Below are 16,313 nucleotides of genomic sequence, written 5' to 3'. Positions count from 1 at the left end.
CGACACCCCTTTGTCTCTTAGCTTTATAGTATCCTCTACCAGGAGACATACCTTCACCCTTGTTGTATGGGGAAAGGAACATCCCATCCCCTGCAATTGTTTGATATTTTCCCAACTCCTGTTTCCTCACAATAACCATCATATTTATTTATTGGAAAACTTCACGTAGGTGAATTCTGATGGATATAACTTCTCCATTTAAACAAATCATACGATTATCTTGGTCGGTTATCTTAAAATTTACCGTGTGTATGGTTTTTCCTGACACAGGCAGATAAACCAAATTTTTGGGTTCGATATTGAATTTATAACCAATTGGGGTTGAGTATGCACTGAATGAAAATATTGTATTTGTTTTTATTCCATCATTATAAGCACCATCAATCAAATCACACTGAATTTATACCGAGTTTATTCCTGAGAATATTTGAATGACATTATCACTGTAAAACATCCCATGAGTTTCAATCCTTTTTTGAGGAGAAACCCAATAACTCTCTAAATGAATTATCAATTGTGAAATCAACCTTGTAGTTATTTTAAGTTTAATCGTTGATTTTGAAGTTTGTTTTTGAATATCTATAACAATATTTTTGGTTCATCACCCTGTTCTTTCATAAGACGAAGAATTTCGGAAGATATATGAGAAATCTCATATGCTCTGGGTGAAACTGTTATCGTTTTGTATCCACTTCCCGGATTATAACTAAATTTGTCATTTTTCTTGGTTACATTAAATAAGGTATTATAACTTTCCATGGACAATAAAGATGCATCATTTATTTTGTTGGGTTAAGTTGTAGTGTGTATGGGAATGAAGATGTTTGGTCGGTTGTTGAGGAAATTAAAACTCAGGATTGTGCTTCTCATCTTATTTAATATGAGATAAAATGTCTTTATATTCATATTTATTAATTATTTTCATGTTCATCAACTGATCTAAAATGGCTGATGCTTCATTAAAACAATTGTTATTTCTGGCCTTATTACTACCTAACAACAATAGCAGTCTATTAACTAATTGCGATGGGTCCTTTGGAAGAAAACTATCACTTTAACCAAGCCTACTTAAAGCCTGAATAATGTGTTTCTCCTTCTCATTCTTGCTTCTTTTACCAGAAAGATTAACCCTAAAATTAACAGAGTTCAGCAGATCAATATATACTCTATCTTCAATATTTTTCATATCCAATGGTTTATCAAAATACTTTGATTCATCCCTCACAGTTGAAGTTTTTCTTCCATCTTTTGTGAGAAGAAACATTAATCTTGGAGTTATTTTAACAGGGGGTTGAGCAGAGCCCAAGAACCTTAATTCATCATTTAATATCAATACCTTTTCTTGAACAAGATGAAATATTGCTAGTTGTTCTGTTGGAATGAGTCCTGCTTTGGTTTTTGATTCCGCTGAATATTAATTGTTTTGAAGAGCATTCACAATATAATCAGGGGGCGATTAATCTCTTCCCGTTGTTGAAATAATCCTTCATCATCATATTCTAATTCTCCGATATGCTCTAATTCTTCCTCTGTCATTTGACTGAAATCTTTTAGCATTTGAAGTTTTTTCTGAGTATATTCAAATTGTGGGAACTGTGGAAACATCTATAATTTTTTCTTTGGAAGTTTTTAAAAGTGGTTAAAAAAATTTCTCTTGTTTTCTCTCAAATGCTTCTTCACCCGTTCGTTTCTGTCTGCATTTCTTCTTTATGTCTTCCTATTGTTTTACAACTTTTGAAACCAACTCTTGATGTTCCTTAAATCTTCTTGCTCTTTCTTTCGCATCCATTTATTTATTGAAAAATATCATTTAATATCTCATCTTGTTTCACAACAATATATTTATGTTTTTCAGTCATGTGCTTCATGTAATCACCAAATTCCTTTTTACTACATAATGTAGAACAATTACCTCTCCAAAAATTGTTTATAGGTATTGAATTTAACTTGAATAAAATAAAGGTATTAGCATTGTTTCTGATGGAACGACAAGGAAGTTGAAAGTATGATTGACTAAGATTAGTACAATTACAAGAAGAATGTCTCCCTCTTGTGTAGTCGCTGTCCATTACCGTTTGGTTTCTCTTATTAACACAATCATCAAAGATGACGAGGTTCTTTTTTAATACATCCAAATCTTGGGGAGATGGTATATCATCCGTATTATAACTAATAATACAAGTTATCGGTTTTGATTTCTTTTTACATCTCTGTGTATCACAAAATAGTTGCATTATATCTTCAACGTTATAATCATTAAGGGTTTTTTAAAGTTTAAATAAACCGATTATATCTTCTTTTTGAAGACCAGCATTAAAACCTTGTGAAAGTATTGATACTCTGGTTGAAAACTCGACTTTGTGTAAATTATTAAATTATCATAATCTAAAAAGGTGGGAGTCAGGAGCATCTTCAAAAATAAGCAGGTTTTTCCACATCCGCTTGAACCAACTCTGAGGCATCTTAGTGAATTTGGAAGATTTTTATGATTGTTAAATTTTATCTTATTTTCCCAAATGGGTAAAAAATCATTCAAATATTTGGAAAACAGGTTATTTAATTTATTATTGGCTTTTTTAGAAACTCTATTATTTTATCCTAAGTTCAGGTTTAATTTCAAGATAATCCATTATTTTATTTATGCAATATCCTGTGTTGATATTTCCCTGAAAATGACAACCGTGAGTAATATATAACAACAATCCTTTGAACATTTCTCTAAAACGTTCAGCTTCTTCCCTTGTAAGGAAAGGTGTGTTATCACCCTCATACTTTACATTCATTTCTCCAATCAATCTTGTAAAGTAATTCATTTTTGCTGTAAATCTAAAATAATTATTTTCCTTTTTATATTCTTTATTATCATTACTTAGAAGATAATCACAGAATATACATTGTTTATTGGCTTTTGACTCTGTGTTTAATCCCCATCTTTCACACGCAGGACAAATATCAAATTTGTCATCTGGAGAATCATGGAATTCAAGAGGCTCAAAATCTAGCAAATTTATAAAGTAAAACTTTACTTAAACTAAAATTAATCTTCGGAATAATTTATAAAACGACTTTCATAACTATCATAATCACTCTCTTAATCTTCAACATCTTCAGTTGAATATTGACATATTTAATTAGTAGAAACAAGATTACCATTGATATCTATATACTTTTTTCATTACCAGATTCAACTGCATTTTTTTATATTAAAGGTAATTTTAAAATGATCCTTAACTACTATTGAACGAAATGTCATTTCACATGATATATTAACATCCTTTATTTCATTAGGATTTACATCTTTAGGGTTGTTGAAAAAAATACAAATTTCACCTTCCATATTACAGATGGTCTTATCTTTTCTTTTTAAAGCTTCATCCATAAGGTTTTTGTTTTTTGATACTTTTTCTTGTTTCATTGCTTTTTCTAGTTTTGAATATATTAACAGAAGGAGAGGAGAAACTTTTCTTCGAGATACTTTAATTGATGTTCTTCCAGATATATAAAAGCCCTTCCACTGAAGGAAATTGAAGAACTCATATTTTTTACCATAATTGTTTTTATCCAGTAGTTGTTATATTTATCTTTGTTCAATTTTACATCCTTGACATATTTCTCAGTATCTTTTACAAATGAAGAGATTGATTGAAACTTGTCTTTTGTGTCTTGAATCATTGTATTTATTAAGTGAAAAAAGTTGGAAGATAAAATGGTTTTTAGCACAGATTCACCTATAAATGAAACGAAATTTTCATCAAGAAAATTTTAGTTTAAGCTAAGTTTTATTTTATAAATAAGGTGAATACAACATACTGCGATGTTTGTAATTACGAATTTAAATATTATTAAAAATCACCTTCAAACCAACAAACACACATTTAATCTATTTCATCAAATATCTCCTTTTGAGTTGGAAAGAAAACATTGTAATATCTGCTCAAAGGATGTTTTGAAGAGTCGTTATAATAGACATCTTCAATCACAAAAACACAAGAAGAATTAGTTTAAAGTAAAGGGAGACTATTATATTGAAAACACTGATGGGGCATTTAAATGGCATAGAAAAATATGGATTTTTCAATTTGGAGAACCCAGTCCATCATCAATAGCTGAATCAATTGAAATAGTGAAACCTGATGTTGAAAAAGTTATTAAAAAGACATTAAAAGAAATGAAAACTTTAAAGTTATATATGGGAGTGAAAATGAAGATGAAAAGACAAGATGAAGAACAAACTCCTTACATGAGAACAGATCTTCATTTTATAACATCATTTCAAGATTTTTTGAATAGTGGGGTTTATGAAGAACGATCAAGACAAGAGGAGAATATTGATAATACAGTGGTAGGAAGTGGATTTAATATTTTTTTAAATCATCTTTTTAGATATACACATTATAAAATCAGACCATCTTAAAGCTTCTTCTTATATTGAATTACCAAAAGAAATAAAAATAAAGAAGGCAGTTGTTAATATTAAGAACAATGATGATAAATGTTTTCTCTGGTCTGTTCTTGCTTACTTAATCCTCCAAATTGTAATTCAGAAAGAGTAAAGCAACATATGAAATATGAGAATACCTTGGACATTAAAGATTTTAAATTCCCAATACCACTAACAGATATTCCTAAATTTGAGAAAAACAATAACCTTTCTATTAATGTATATGGGTTAACTAGAGAGAATAAAGTTCATGTATTAAAAATTTCAAATAACTATAAATATGAAGAAACACACATTGATCTTTTATATTTTAGTGTTGGAAAGAATTCACATTATACATACATCAATAATTTATCAAGAATAATCTCTTCTCAGGTATTCAGAACAGCAAACAAAATATATCCTTGTAAGCAATGTCTTAATTCATTTCATACAAAAGAAAGATTAGAACAACATTCAAAATATTGAAGTAATCATAAATCAGCTGTAATTACAATGCCTAAACCTGGTGAAAAGGTTTCTTTTGAAGATTATAATAAATCTATCATGCACCCATTTGTGATATATGCTGATTTTGAGTGTATCCTTAAAAAGATAAATACTGCTTCTCCTAATCCAAAAGAATCATATACAAATAAATATCAAAAACATATTCCTTGTGGTTTCTGTTATTATATCAAATCATCTGTTGGAGAAAAGTATAATAAACTTGAACATTATAGTGGAAAAAAAGCTTCACAAGAGTTTGTAAAACGATTAGAAAAGGTTTGTATAAGACTAACTAAATTAATGAAAGAAACAACTGAACCGATGAAATTAACGTAAGAAGAAAAATTAGAATTTAGAGAGAACAGTACCTGTCTTACTTGTGATGAGGAAATTGAAGAGTCTAAAGTTAGGGATCATTGTCATCTTACTTGTAAATATAGAGGTTCCGCTCATTCCTGTTGTAATCTTAATTATAAATTTCCTTCTTTTATTCCTGTCTTTCTTCACAACAGCGCCAACTATGATACACATATATTTATAAATGAACTTTCAAAAAGACCGGGGAATATTTCTGCCATAACAAACACAAGTCAAAATTATATTTCATTTACAAAAATGATATTCACCAAAACCTTTAACTCGTATTAGGTTTCTTGATTCTTAGCGACTTTATGGGAACACCACTAGCCCACCGAGCATCAAATCTGAGCTCCATGGGCTCTTTTCAAAATCTTAATTCATTCTTTCCAAAAGAGGAAATTCTAACTAAAGAGGAAATTCAGATTAAAGAGAGAATTCAAAGTTAAGAGGTAATCCTAATTAATGAGGAAATTAATGAAGAAATTATAATTATAAAGCTGTTAGGGTTAGGGTTAGGGTCAAACAATGAATGAAATTCTAACTAAAAAGGGAATTCTGATTAAAGATGAAATTCTGATTAAAGAGGGAATTCTAACTGGAGAGGAAATTCAAACAAGGAATGAAATTCAAAGTAAAGAGAAAATTCTTACAAGTAAGCGAATTTATCCTTATGATTATATGGATTCATTTATGAGATTTAAAGAAACACAACTTCCTTCAAAAGAAAGTTTCTTTCATGACCTTTATGAAGAAGAGATAAGTGATAAGGAATATAAACATGCACAAGAAATTTGGAAAATATTTAAGATAAAGAACCTTGGAGAAAATCGTGATTTGTATCTAAAAACAGATGTTTTATTGTTTGCTGATGTGTTTGAAGCTTTTAGATCACTCTGTCAAAATCAAAATTGTTATGGATTAGATCCTGCCCACTGTTTCACAGCTCTTGGTTTTGCTTGGAGTGCAATGCTGAAAATGACAAAACAAGATATAGATTTAATCAGTGATGTAGATATGCTTTTGATGATTGAGAAGTCTAAGAGAGGTGGAATATCACAAGTATGTTCAAAAAGATATGCTAAAGCAAATAATAAATATCTTCCAAATTATGATAGTGAAAAAGATCAAATTTATTTGATGTATTTTGATGCTAATAATTTGTATGGATGGGCAATGTCTCAATCTCTGCCTTATGGTAAATTAGAGTGGGTGGAATAAAAGGATTATGAAAAGGCTTTGATGAATATTGTTATTTCTTCTCAAGAGGAATTGAATGAGGAAGAAGAAGGTTTTTATTTTGAAGTTGATTTGAGGTACCCGAGTGATCTTCATAATAAGCATAAAGATCTTCCTTTTGCATGTGAGAAAGAAACCCCAAAAAAGAATGGTTAAGTGATTATCATAAAAGTTTTAATATTAAAGGTAAATCAACAGAAAATATATTAACAACATTCTATGATAAAGAGGGATATGTTTTGCATCAGAGAAGCTTGAAACAGTTTTTGGGAGAAGGATTGAGAGTAGCTAAAATTCATAGAGTTTTAAAATTTAAACAAAGTCCTTGGATGGAAAAGTACATTAAATTCAATACAGATATGAGAAAAAATACAACAGTAAAATTTGAAGGGGAATTCTATAAATTGATGAATAATGCTGTGTTTGGAAAGACAATGGAGAATGTTAGAAACAGGCAAAACATAAGATTTGCAACATCTTGGAAAGAAGCTTCGAGATTGATAAATAAACCAAGTTTTGAGAGAGAAGAGGTTTTTTCAGAGAACTTTTCTGCAATTCATTTGAAAAAGGAAAGTATTGTAATGGATAAACCAATTTATATTGGAACAGCAGTTCTTGATTTATGAAAGATATTGATGTGTGATTATTTGTATAATGGCTTAAAGAAAGAGTATGGTGAAAATGTTTCATTGTTTTATATGGACATTGATAGTTTTATTCTCTATATAAAAACTGATGATGTTTATAAAGATATGAAGAAAAATATTGGAGTATATGATACAAGTAATTTTATAAGAAGAGCGAGTTATTTTCAAAAAAGAATGAAAAGGTTATTGGTAAGTTTAAGGATGAGTTGGGTGGAAAAGTAATGAGTGAGTTTATTGGATTGAGAGCAAAGGCATATACTTATAAGTATGGTGATCAGATTGATAAAAGGTTAAAGGGAATAAAGAAATATGTAATACAGAAATCAATAACTTTTATAAATTATTATAATTGTTTGATGAATTTGAAAGAGGAATACAGGAAAATGAATACAATAAGAAGTTATAAACATGAGATATATAGTTAAGAAGTAAATAAAAAGCCATTAGGAGCCTTTGATGATAAGAGATTTATTTTAGTTTATGGAATAGATTGCGTCCATATGGATACAAGTTTTAACTAAATAGAATATGGGTTCGGGTTTTAAGGGCTTCCGCCGCCTTTTTCACAATATATAAATGGTCGAACCAAGTATTAATCAAACTGTGGAGAAAAAAAGTGGAGAAAATCTCAGTATTGGTATATAAATGTAAAACATAATGAATGTGAAAAATATCAAATAAGTCTTATTGAAAACATAACTAAAACAAAGGTAAATAAAACAAATAAGCGAATCAATTTAAAAACTAGTAAGTTCGAGGATGTAAAGAAAAAAATTAATATCCTTGAATGGACTGAAAACTTTGATGGTTATCAATTGAACAATGGAAAAATAATTTACTACAATCTCAAAATGATGTGCAACTCAGGAGGTAGTCAAACAAGAACATTAATAGAAGTTTATCATTTCATAATAACACAAAAGAGGTGTCTTGAAAAATATAAAGATTCAAATGTTTTATTTTTTAATATTTTCGATGGGGATTATTGTGCAAAGAAAATTAAACTATTGAAGGAATTTGAGAATGAACACTCTTTATAGGTTCAATGAGTGAGCTAAACAATAAGTATTGGTTATTTGAAAAAGAGTGTCCCTAGGTTAAAAGGGGAGGCTATTAAAATCTCGATTCACTTACATGTTTTACATATTTCTTTGGAATCACCTTTAACAAATCACAGTATATTCACCCTACTACTTTACTACTTGAACAAATCTTTATAGGTTCAATGAGTGAGCTAAACAATATGCATTGGTTATTTGAAAAAAAGTGCCCCAAGGTTAAAAGGGGAGACAAATAAATGAACCTTGGGATAAAAAGGGGGTTTATATTTTATGGAAAAAAAATACGAATTGCTGAGAATCCCCCATTCATTAACATGGGGGAAAGTGAGCCAGAATCAGTATATTCACCATACGTGTGTGTGTGTGTGTGTGTGTGTGTGTGTGTGTGTGTGTGCGTGCGTGTGTGTTAGATGGCACCTGTCCTTGCATAAATTGAGATTGTAGAAGATATAATGGGATAACTCTGCTCTGCGACTGCTTTTGTAAGATTGCTTGCCCTTTTGCCACACCACACACATTCCTTGCTTTCCCTACTGTACATACCAATAAATCCCATTCACTGTGCCAAATACCTTTCCTCGCATTCTGGTTGTAAATAAATGCACTGTGTAGAAATGTTCCCAGCTCGTTTTCGTGTTTTCCTTCATTGGTCCAGCATGGTCCACACCCTAGCTGAGCCGGGACGTTATTCCCCAAAGTCTTGCTTTGCAGCCGATATGTGCTTGCCAATTCAGCTCGGCTGCATCTGATCCAGTGAGTAATCTGGTTAACACAAGTATGTATCGAGGGTGTGTTCCCTGCTAATGAGGTCACGTGACCCTTATGTAAATGGTTTATTCGATGGAGGACCCTAAGTCACGTGGTTGAGTTATTGGCGTTTGGGGTCGATTCGCTGCCACATCACAAAGTTATTCATGTGTGACGGACTGTGATTTTGGTGAATCTGGCAAGTAACCTCAGGCAGTCCATCCCTCGTGGTCTCCCCATGATGCAGGGATCATAACAATATATTGTTTCCAACAGCTCTCAAAACCTTAGTTCTTGCAACCCAAGCTTTCATAACACCAGCCTTTCATTTTCGACCAAAAATAAACAAACAAGAAAATGACGTCGTGCAGAGCACAATACTTGCAAAATCTACCCCCACTCCAAATGTTGCCGTGGCTACATCAAATTGCCCATTTCATTAAGATTAAAATTAACAATCTTAATCCAATCTCTCAGGTCAATTGGATAAAAAATTGATTATTTTTCAGATTGAAATTAATGATTTTAGAAGTTTGACCTTGAGTTGATCCCACTTTTATCCCACCTCAAAAATCGTTGGTTTCCCAATTCAGTGATGGACTCTGCAATTGCTATTTAATTTTCAAGTCAATCGGATGAAACTTGATGATTGTTCAGATATAAATTGATGATTTAAGATGTTTAACCTCAAGTTGACCTTTCACCTTTTGATCTCGAAAATAGTTGGTTTCCCAATTCAGTGATGGACTCTGCTATTGCTGTTTAATTTTCAAGTCAATTGGATGAAACTTGACGATTTTTCAGATAAAAATTGATGATTTAAGAAGTTTGACCTTAAGTTGACCTTTGACCTTTTCATTTCAAAATAGTTGGTTTCCCAATTCAATGATGCAATATGTAAAGCCTGTTCAAATTTCAAGTCAATGGGATGAAAACTGACGATTTTAGAAATCTGACCTCAAGATGACCTTTGACCTCAAAATCAATAGGCTTCTCAGATGAGACTACCCCTACAACTTGGTAAAGTTTCATGAAGATCAGTTTTAAATTGTGACCTGTAGACAGACAGACAGAGAGACAGACAGACAAACAGACAGAATAACAAAATCAACGAACCAATATACTTGAAAAATCTTTATTTTTGCAAGTAAGTAACATTAACAGAGACAAGTAACAGATTTTGTAATTTTGCAAGTAACAGAGACATTTTTTTTAGTTCCTTGGAGGGGGGGGATATTAATAGTTGCCCATATCAATCAAAAACTCTTCACATATAAGTGGAGGCATGGATTTGTTCCTTGGGTTGGAGCTGCTGCTGACACATAAACTACAAGGAGACAGTAAACAGTGTAACCTTGTTTTGAAGGATATCCGAGAAGACCGAACCACTGACTTTCCACACTGGCAGGACCATCGCCCAGGATAGAAATCCATGGATGTGCTATATCAACAGGCTTCCTACCTACTGCAATGTAAACAGAGGCATTTGGAGTAAGAAAACAATCCGAAGGTTTCATCCTATCTGGGAATCAAATCCAAGTCTTTTTGCTTGTAAGATATGCATGGTTTTCACTATGCCATGGAAATGTCATAATGTCATGCATGGTTGGCAAATAATGACGAGGTCATTGAACTGATTTATGATTCATTATATTGCTCTTGTGGCAAACAAGTCTATGTTTTAAGTGGAGGGATTTGTTGAAATAGTAATTAACAAAGAGTTTCAAATGTTCATGTAGTCAGGCAAATCAAAGCATAATATAAAAAGATCACCTTTGCTCCATTTACACAATGTATGACATTGTAAAAATACATTTAGTACGACTGTACTTGGTATAATTCTGTAATTTACATGATATGTATGGGGTCATTATACTATAGAAATTGATCAATGAAATGTTTTGTTTCATTCATTTTTTTTTCTTTCAGAAAATGGATCCACAGTTTCAATGGATACTTTATATTGTGTGAAGGTAAGGAGGGTATTGGACTGGCGTGTCCATATGACATAAACTTTGACGCACTATTTACGTAAAATAAATAACCCCCTAACGTTCCATTCCATCATGGATTTATTGACTGGTGGCCGCAAAGTCACCACGATCATCATTTAGAGAACGGTGCTTGCACCATGCAGCATGTGATGTAAAAACAAACGAACACTAGGCCTTTATGAAGGCAATGTGTAGTGTGAGGAGTGGCCCCTGCTGTGCATGAGACCTTTCATGCATTCAGGGTGTGGTGTTGCTGTCAAACTCAGGTTGTGGTGTTGCTGTCGGCCATGAAGGTAATGAGAGACCACGACGAGGCCTATATGGCATCCTCTTGTCGCCAAGACTGCCGCAGTGGGATGGCTGGACTGAAACCAGCTGGGCCGGCGCCGGAATGTCTGCATGCCACTCAGCGTGAAAGGACCATAATGGCATCTTCCAGCTCCCGTCAGGCTGAGCTGTATACTGCAGGACACATTGCCAACTTGTGATCCCATCAGGGCAGTTGTGTAGAAAGTGCTGCATATGGCCACTTGAACCACAATTAATGCCAAGTCCAGCTTTATATCTTCCCTTTATCAGTATAATTCTAAAAGGAATTTTACGAATCTTCTTTGCATTGTTTTCATATGAATCAGGCTTCTTACCCCCTCCCCCCCCCCCCAGTCATTCTTCAGTATATGTTCAGTAATGCTGTGCAAAACTGCTTCCAGTGTAAATAACAGCACATCCTAGTTGACCATGTCCTTAACGTCCCATGCACAAGGACAAACATGTTATGGCTATATCTGATACCCTTCCAGCCTCCTCTTTTCACGCTTCGTTTTTAGCAATTTTCTGCTTCTTAAAATCCCCTGCTCCAGACTTTGAGATTAGCCCAAAGTGTGGCATGAGATTTCAAACCCAGAAGCTTACATGGTGCCCAACATCTCTGGCAGACCTCATCAAGTTTCATAAAGCCGGGCTTAAGTTGGAGAAAGTGCCTCGATCCATTCTGCATTACCCTGAGCTACCGGCACACAAAAGGGTCACTTTTATCCCACTAATCCTTCGGTGAAAGATACCGTCCCAGTATTACATCCCAGGGAGAACCTATTTGGTGCTTTGCCATCCCCCCCCAACCCCCCACTTTCCAACTGGCTCATTGATTGATGGATTTGAAAGCATCAGCCAAATGTGTTGACATTTTCTGAGACGCACTTAATATGGGTTAATTGATTTGACCTGATTTTGTTCAAAAATACGGCTCTATTGCCTGTAAATTATATTAACCACTACCAAGATTATAAAACTGTTACAAGTATTAAAAGCGATATATCCACCTTGAGCTGAGGTCCCAACAGGTGGACAAACTTCAATGAACGAAACCCCTTAAACGCAGGTTCATGCCATTATACTCGTGTGTATGCGTCAAAAAATTACTTCATTTGGGTCGGGAAGTGTTCAGCGCCATTTACCTAAAACAAAAATCTCTCACTTATAAGTTCACATTTTTCACCATTTAAAACTGCACACCAATCTCTGTGTCTAGCAAATCAGAGCAAAACGTCCTTTTTGGTTATTACAGGCTGTCACCTGCTCATTGGCATTTTTAACCCACTAACACTCGAACAAATCAGTTGGATTCATCTCCTTAAGTTCATGGTGCTCTGCATTTAGAGTTGTTCACGTTAAAGTAATATCAAATGAAACAGCTGCACACACACACACACACACACACACACACACACACACACACACACACACACACACACACACACACACACACACACACACACACACACACACACACACACACACACACACACACACACACACACACACACACACACACGTAAAAATGCAAAAGGATATGAGTGTCTCGAATGTCTCGAATGAGACAAAACGATATTCCCAAGATCATGACACATTACTGGTGGCAATGTTGCCCACAATGTACAGCAGAGCCATTGATCCTGGTATCCTTGTTACCTGAAAAGAAATAAAACACAATTGACAGGGTATTTCACGCAAAGGTTTTCCATCATGCACACTTGCCAATATGGCTTTGTGGCTCTGTCGAGAGGGCTTTCTTTGACTTTTATGATCTCATAAAAACCATAGGTATTCTCCATGTCCAATTAATGACATCTTCATCACTGAGGCTCATGTGCTTTTCATTTCTTGGCAAATGCTGGAAGGTCGAAGGAAGGAAACACAAAGCTCAGCGAATACTTGGATGAATGTTCATTTGGGATTTATAAAATAAAAAAAAACCAAAATAATCTGCAAGAAAGCATGAAAATATTGTGCAATAAAGGTGAATTTGAAGATCAGAAGGTATCTTTCAAAAGGAAAAGACCCCCTTGTGCAAAGAACCGTGACCGAATTAAACAGGCATTCCCTCCTGATCCACAATGTGATTTCCCCCAATTCTTCACCATCTGCACCATCAAAGCTATTGCTGTAACTGTTAAACTGCAAAGTGATCCAACAGCAACCCCCTTGTAGTGAAACTCAAAAAATCCAGAGTAACTGCCCACCTCTATTCATTTGTTACTCTCCCCCCCCCCACCCCCCTCCCCACCTGTGGAACCAACCATAACTTTCTCATCAATCTCATTCTTCCATCCAGGTCTTCAAGACAGAGTTTCACCACCATCTTAGATTATCCCCCATTCAAAATGATCATCTTTTCTAATCCCATTAACCTACCCCCCTCTCCCCATTTTCCAGTTTTTCTTTCCTGAGCGTTTGCTTCGATATCCCTCTTATCCACCTCCTGCATTTTCTCCTTATATGCCTGGTGTTGGCTTATTGCTTAGGGTGGTGGGCTTGGTATCCTGGGATCCTGAGTTTGAATCACACTCAGCTGTTATATTAATATCAGGTGGGGTTGACTCTGCCTGTCACTCTCTGAGGTTGGCAAAATGAGTATCAACTCGCTTGTATCCTGTGTCGGAGTGGTGACCTGTCCAGCCTTGTGCCCAATAACAAGGAGACTGCTTAGGCAGCACAAATGCTCTGCACAGAGTATGGTCCCAACGGATGGATTCTCCCCTACCCTGCATCCATCCATAACTGTGTCCATTTATTTTGTCCCTTGGCCCTGCTGTTGGCATTTCCCCCATCTCTTTCTGCTGTTCCTTTTATTTTGTTGCGTCATGATCCATTCTGTGTTCCAGCTCTTCCACGAGCCTGTACTCTGTATGTATGTATAATGAGTAGTCGATCTATTAGTAGTCGAAAAAATATTGAAAAAAAAACATTTTTAACCTCCGCCATCTTCGAAGATGGATGGAGGTTACTGTTTTTATCCCTTTCTGTTTGTTTATTTATTTGTGAACAGTATTACGGAAAAACTCCTCGACGGATTTCGACGAAACTTGGTGGGGGGGTTAGGTATGGTCCAAGGATCATGCCATTAAATTTTGGACTTGGTCCCCCCCACCAAAAAAAAATTTGTTAGAGAAAAAAAATGTTTTTTTTTTGCATTTCTTCATGTTTTAAGTGATTTCCAACCCCCCCCAAAAATTTTTTTTTTACTCCCCCCCCCCAAAAAATAGAGAAATTTCATTTTTTTTGCATTTCTACATGTTTTAAGTGATTTCCAACCCGCAAAGAGAAATTGTTACCTCCCCCCCAAAAAAAAATTGTTAGAGAAAAAGAACTTTTTTTGCATTTTTACATATTTTAAGTGATTTCCAACCTCCCCCCAAAAAAACAAATTGTTTGAGAAAAAAAAAATTTTTTTGCACTTTTACATGTTTTAAGTGATTTCCAACCCCGCCCCCAAAAAAATTGTTACCCCCCCAATTTTTTTTTGCATTTATACATGTTTAAAGTGATTTCCACCCCCCCCCCCAAAAAAAAATGTTGGAGAAAAGAACTATAACTTTGTCAGCACTGTTGACATCATATTTAATGAATAAGATATAAGGTTCACTTGAGTGACCCAGCAGTATTGGCAGCAGAGGTTTTGCACTCTCCCGAGTGCTCCCCCTCGAGTTACCCTCCACCATCGAAGATGGACGGAGGTTACTGTTTTAACCCCTGTCTGTTTGTTTGTTTGTTTGTTTGTGAACAGTATTACGGAAAAAAACTCCTCTACGGATTTCGACGAAACTTGGTGGGGGGATTAGGAGTGGTCCACGGATCATGCCATTAGATTTTGGACTTGGTCCAAAGTCCAATGTGGCCTCTATGGCGGCCATTTTGAAAAAATGTTTGAATTTTTGTTTTTGCATTTCTTCATGTTTTAAGTGATTTCCAACCAAAAATAAATAAATTTGTTGGAGAAAAAAAACAAATTTTTGCAACTTTTTTTCAAAAAAAATTTTCATTTCTACATGCGCGTCAATCTAGTTTAGTTTATTCAATCGTGGTTCAGTAGAGTCTGATCCGTTTTGACCTACAATGAATAGGATATCAGGTTCACTTAAGTGACCCAGCAGTATTGGCGGCGGAGATTTTGCACTCAACCGAGTGCTCCCCCTCGAGTTAACCTCCGCCATCAAAGATGGACGGAGGTAACTGTTTTCACCCCTGTCTGTTTGTTTGTTTGTTTGTGAACAGTATTACGGAAAAACTCCTCCAGGGATTTCGACGAAACTTGGTGGGGCGATTTGGTGTGGTCCAAGGATCATGCCATTAGATTTTGGACTTGGTCGAAAGTCCAATGTGGCCTCTATGGCGGCAATTTTGAAAAAATGTTTGAATTTTTGTTTTTGCATTTCTTCATGTTTTAAGTGATTTCCAACCAAAAATAAATAAATTTGTTAGAGAAAAAAAAACAAATTTTTGCAACTTTCTTTCAAAAAAATTTTCGATTTTATTCGAAAAATATTTGAATTTTTGTTTTTGCATTTCTACGTTTTAAGTTATTTCCTACCCCCCCCCCCAAAAAAAAAATTGTTAGAGAAAAAAACAAACAAATTTTTCAACTTTTTTTTCCAAAAAATTTCGATTTTTTTTTCATTTCTACATGCGCGTCAATCTAGTTTAGTTTATTCAATTGTGGTTCAGTGGAGTCTGATCCGTTTTGACCTACAATGAATAGGATATCAGGTTCACTTAAGTGACCGAGCACTATTGGCGTCGGAGGTTTTGCACTCTACCGAGTGCTCCCCCTCGAGTTAACCTCCGCCATCAAAGATGGACGGAGGTTACTGTTTTCACCCCTGTCTGTTTGTTTGTTTATTTGTGAACAGTATTACGGAAAAACTCCTCTACTGATTTTGACGAAACTTGGTGGGGGGATTAGGTGTGGTCCAAGGATCATGCCATTAGATTTTGGATTGGTCCAAAGTCCAATGTGGCCTCTGTGGCGTGCATTTTGAAAAAATATTTGAATTTTTGTTTT

At 34.5% G+C, this 16,313-nt stretch overlaps 1 long non-coding RNA gene across 1 annotated transcript; it reads left to right on the top strand.

The window, feature by feature from the left end:
• Nucleotides 1-10,284: 10,284 nt before the first annotated feature.
• Nucleotides 10,285-12,799, top strand: LOC147016036 (uncharacterized). Its single transcript, XR_015050149.1, has 3 exons — nt 10,285-10,532; nt 10,911-10,954; nt 11,269-12,799. It is a non-coding gene; the product is annotated as an uncharacterized LOC147016036 (long non-coding RNA).
• The last annotated feature ends 3,514 nt before the right edge of the window (nt 12,800-16,313 follow it).

This window comes from Eptatretus burgeri, chromosome 12 (assembly GCF_056783735.1).
Source record: "Eptatretus burgeri isolate ZD-2024b chromosome 12, Ebu_testis_v1, whole genome shotgun sequence".
NCBI lineage: Eukaryota > Metazoa > Chordata > Myxini > Myxiniformes > Myxinidae > Eptatretus > Eptatretus burgeri.
Note: the sequence above shows the minus strand (reverse complement) of the source record. Positions and strands in the feature narration are given on the sequence as shown.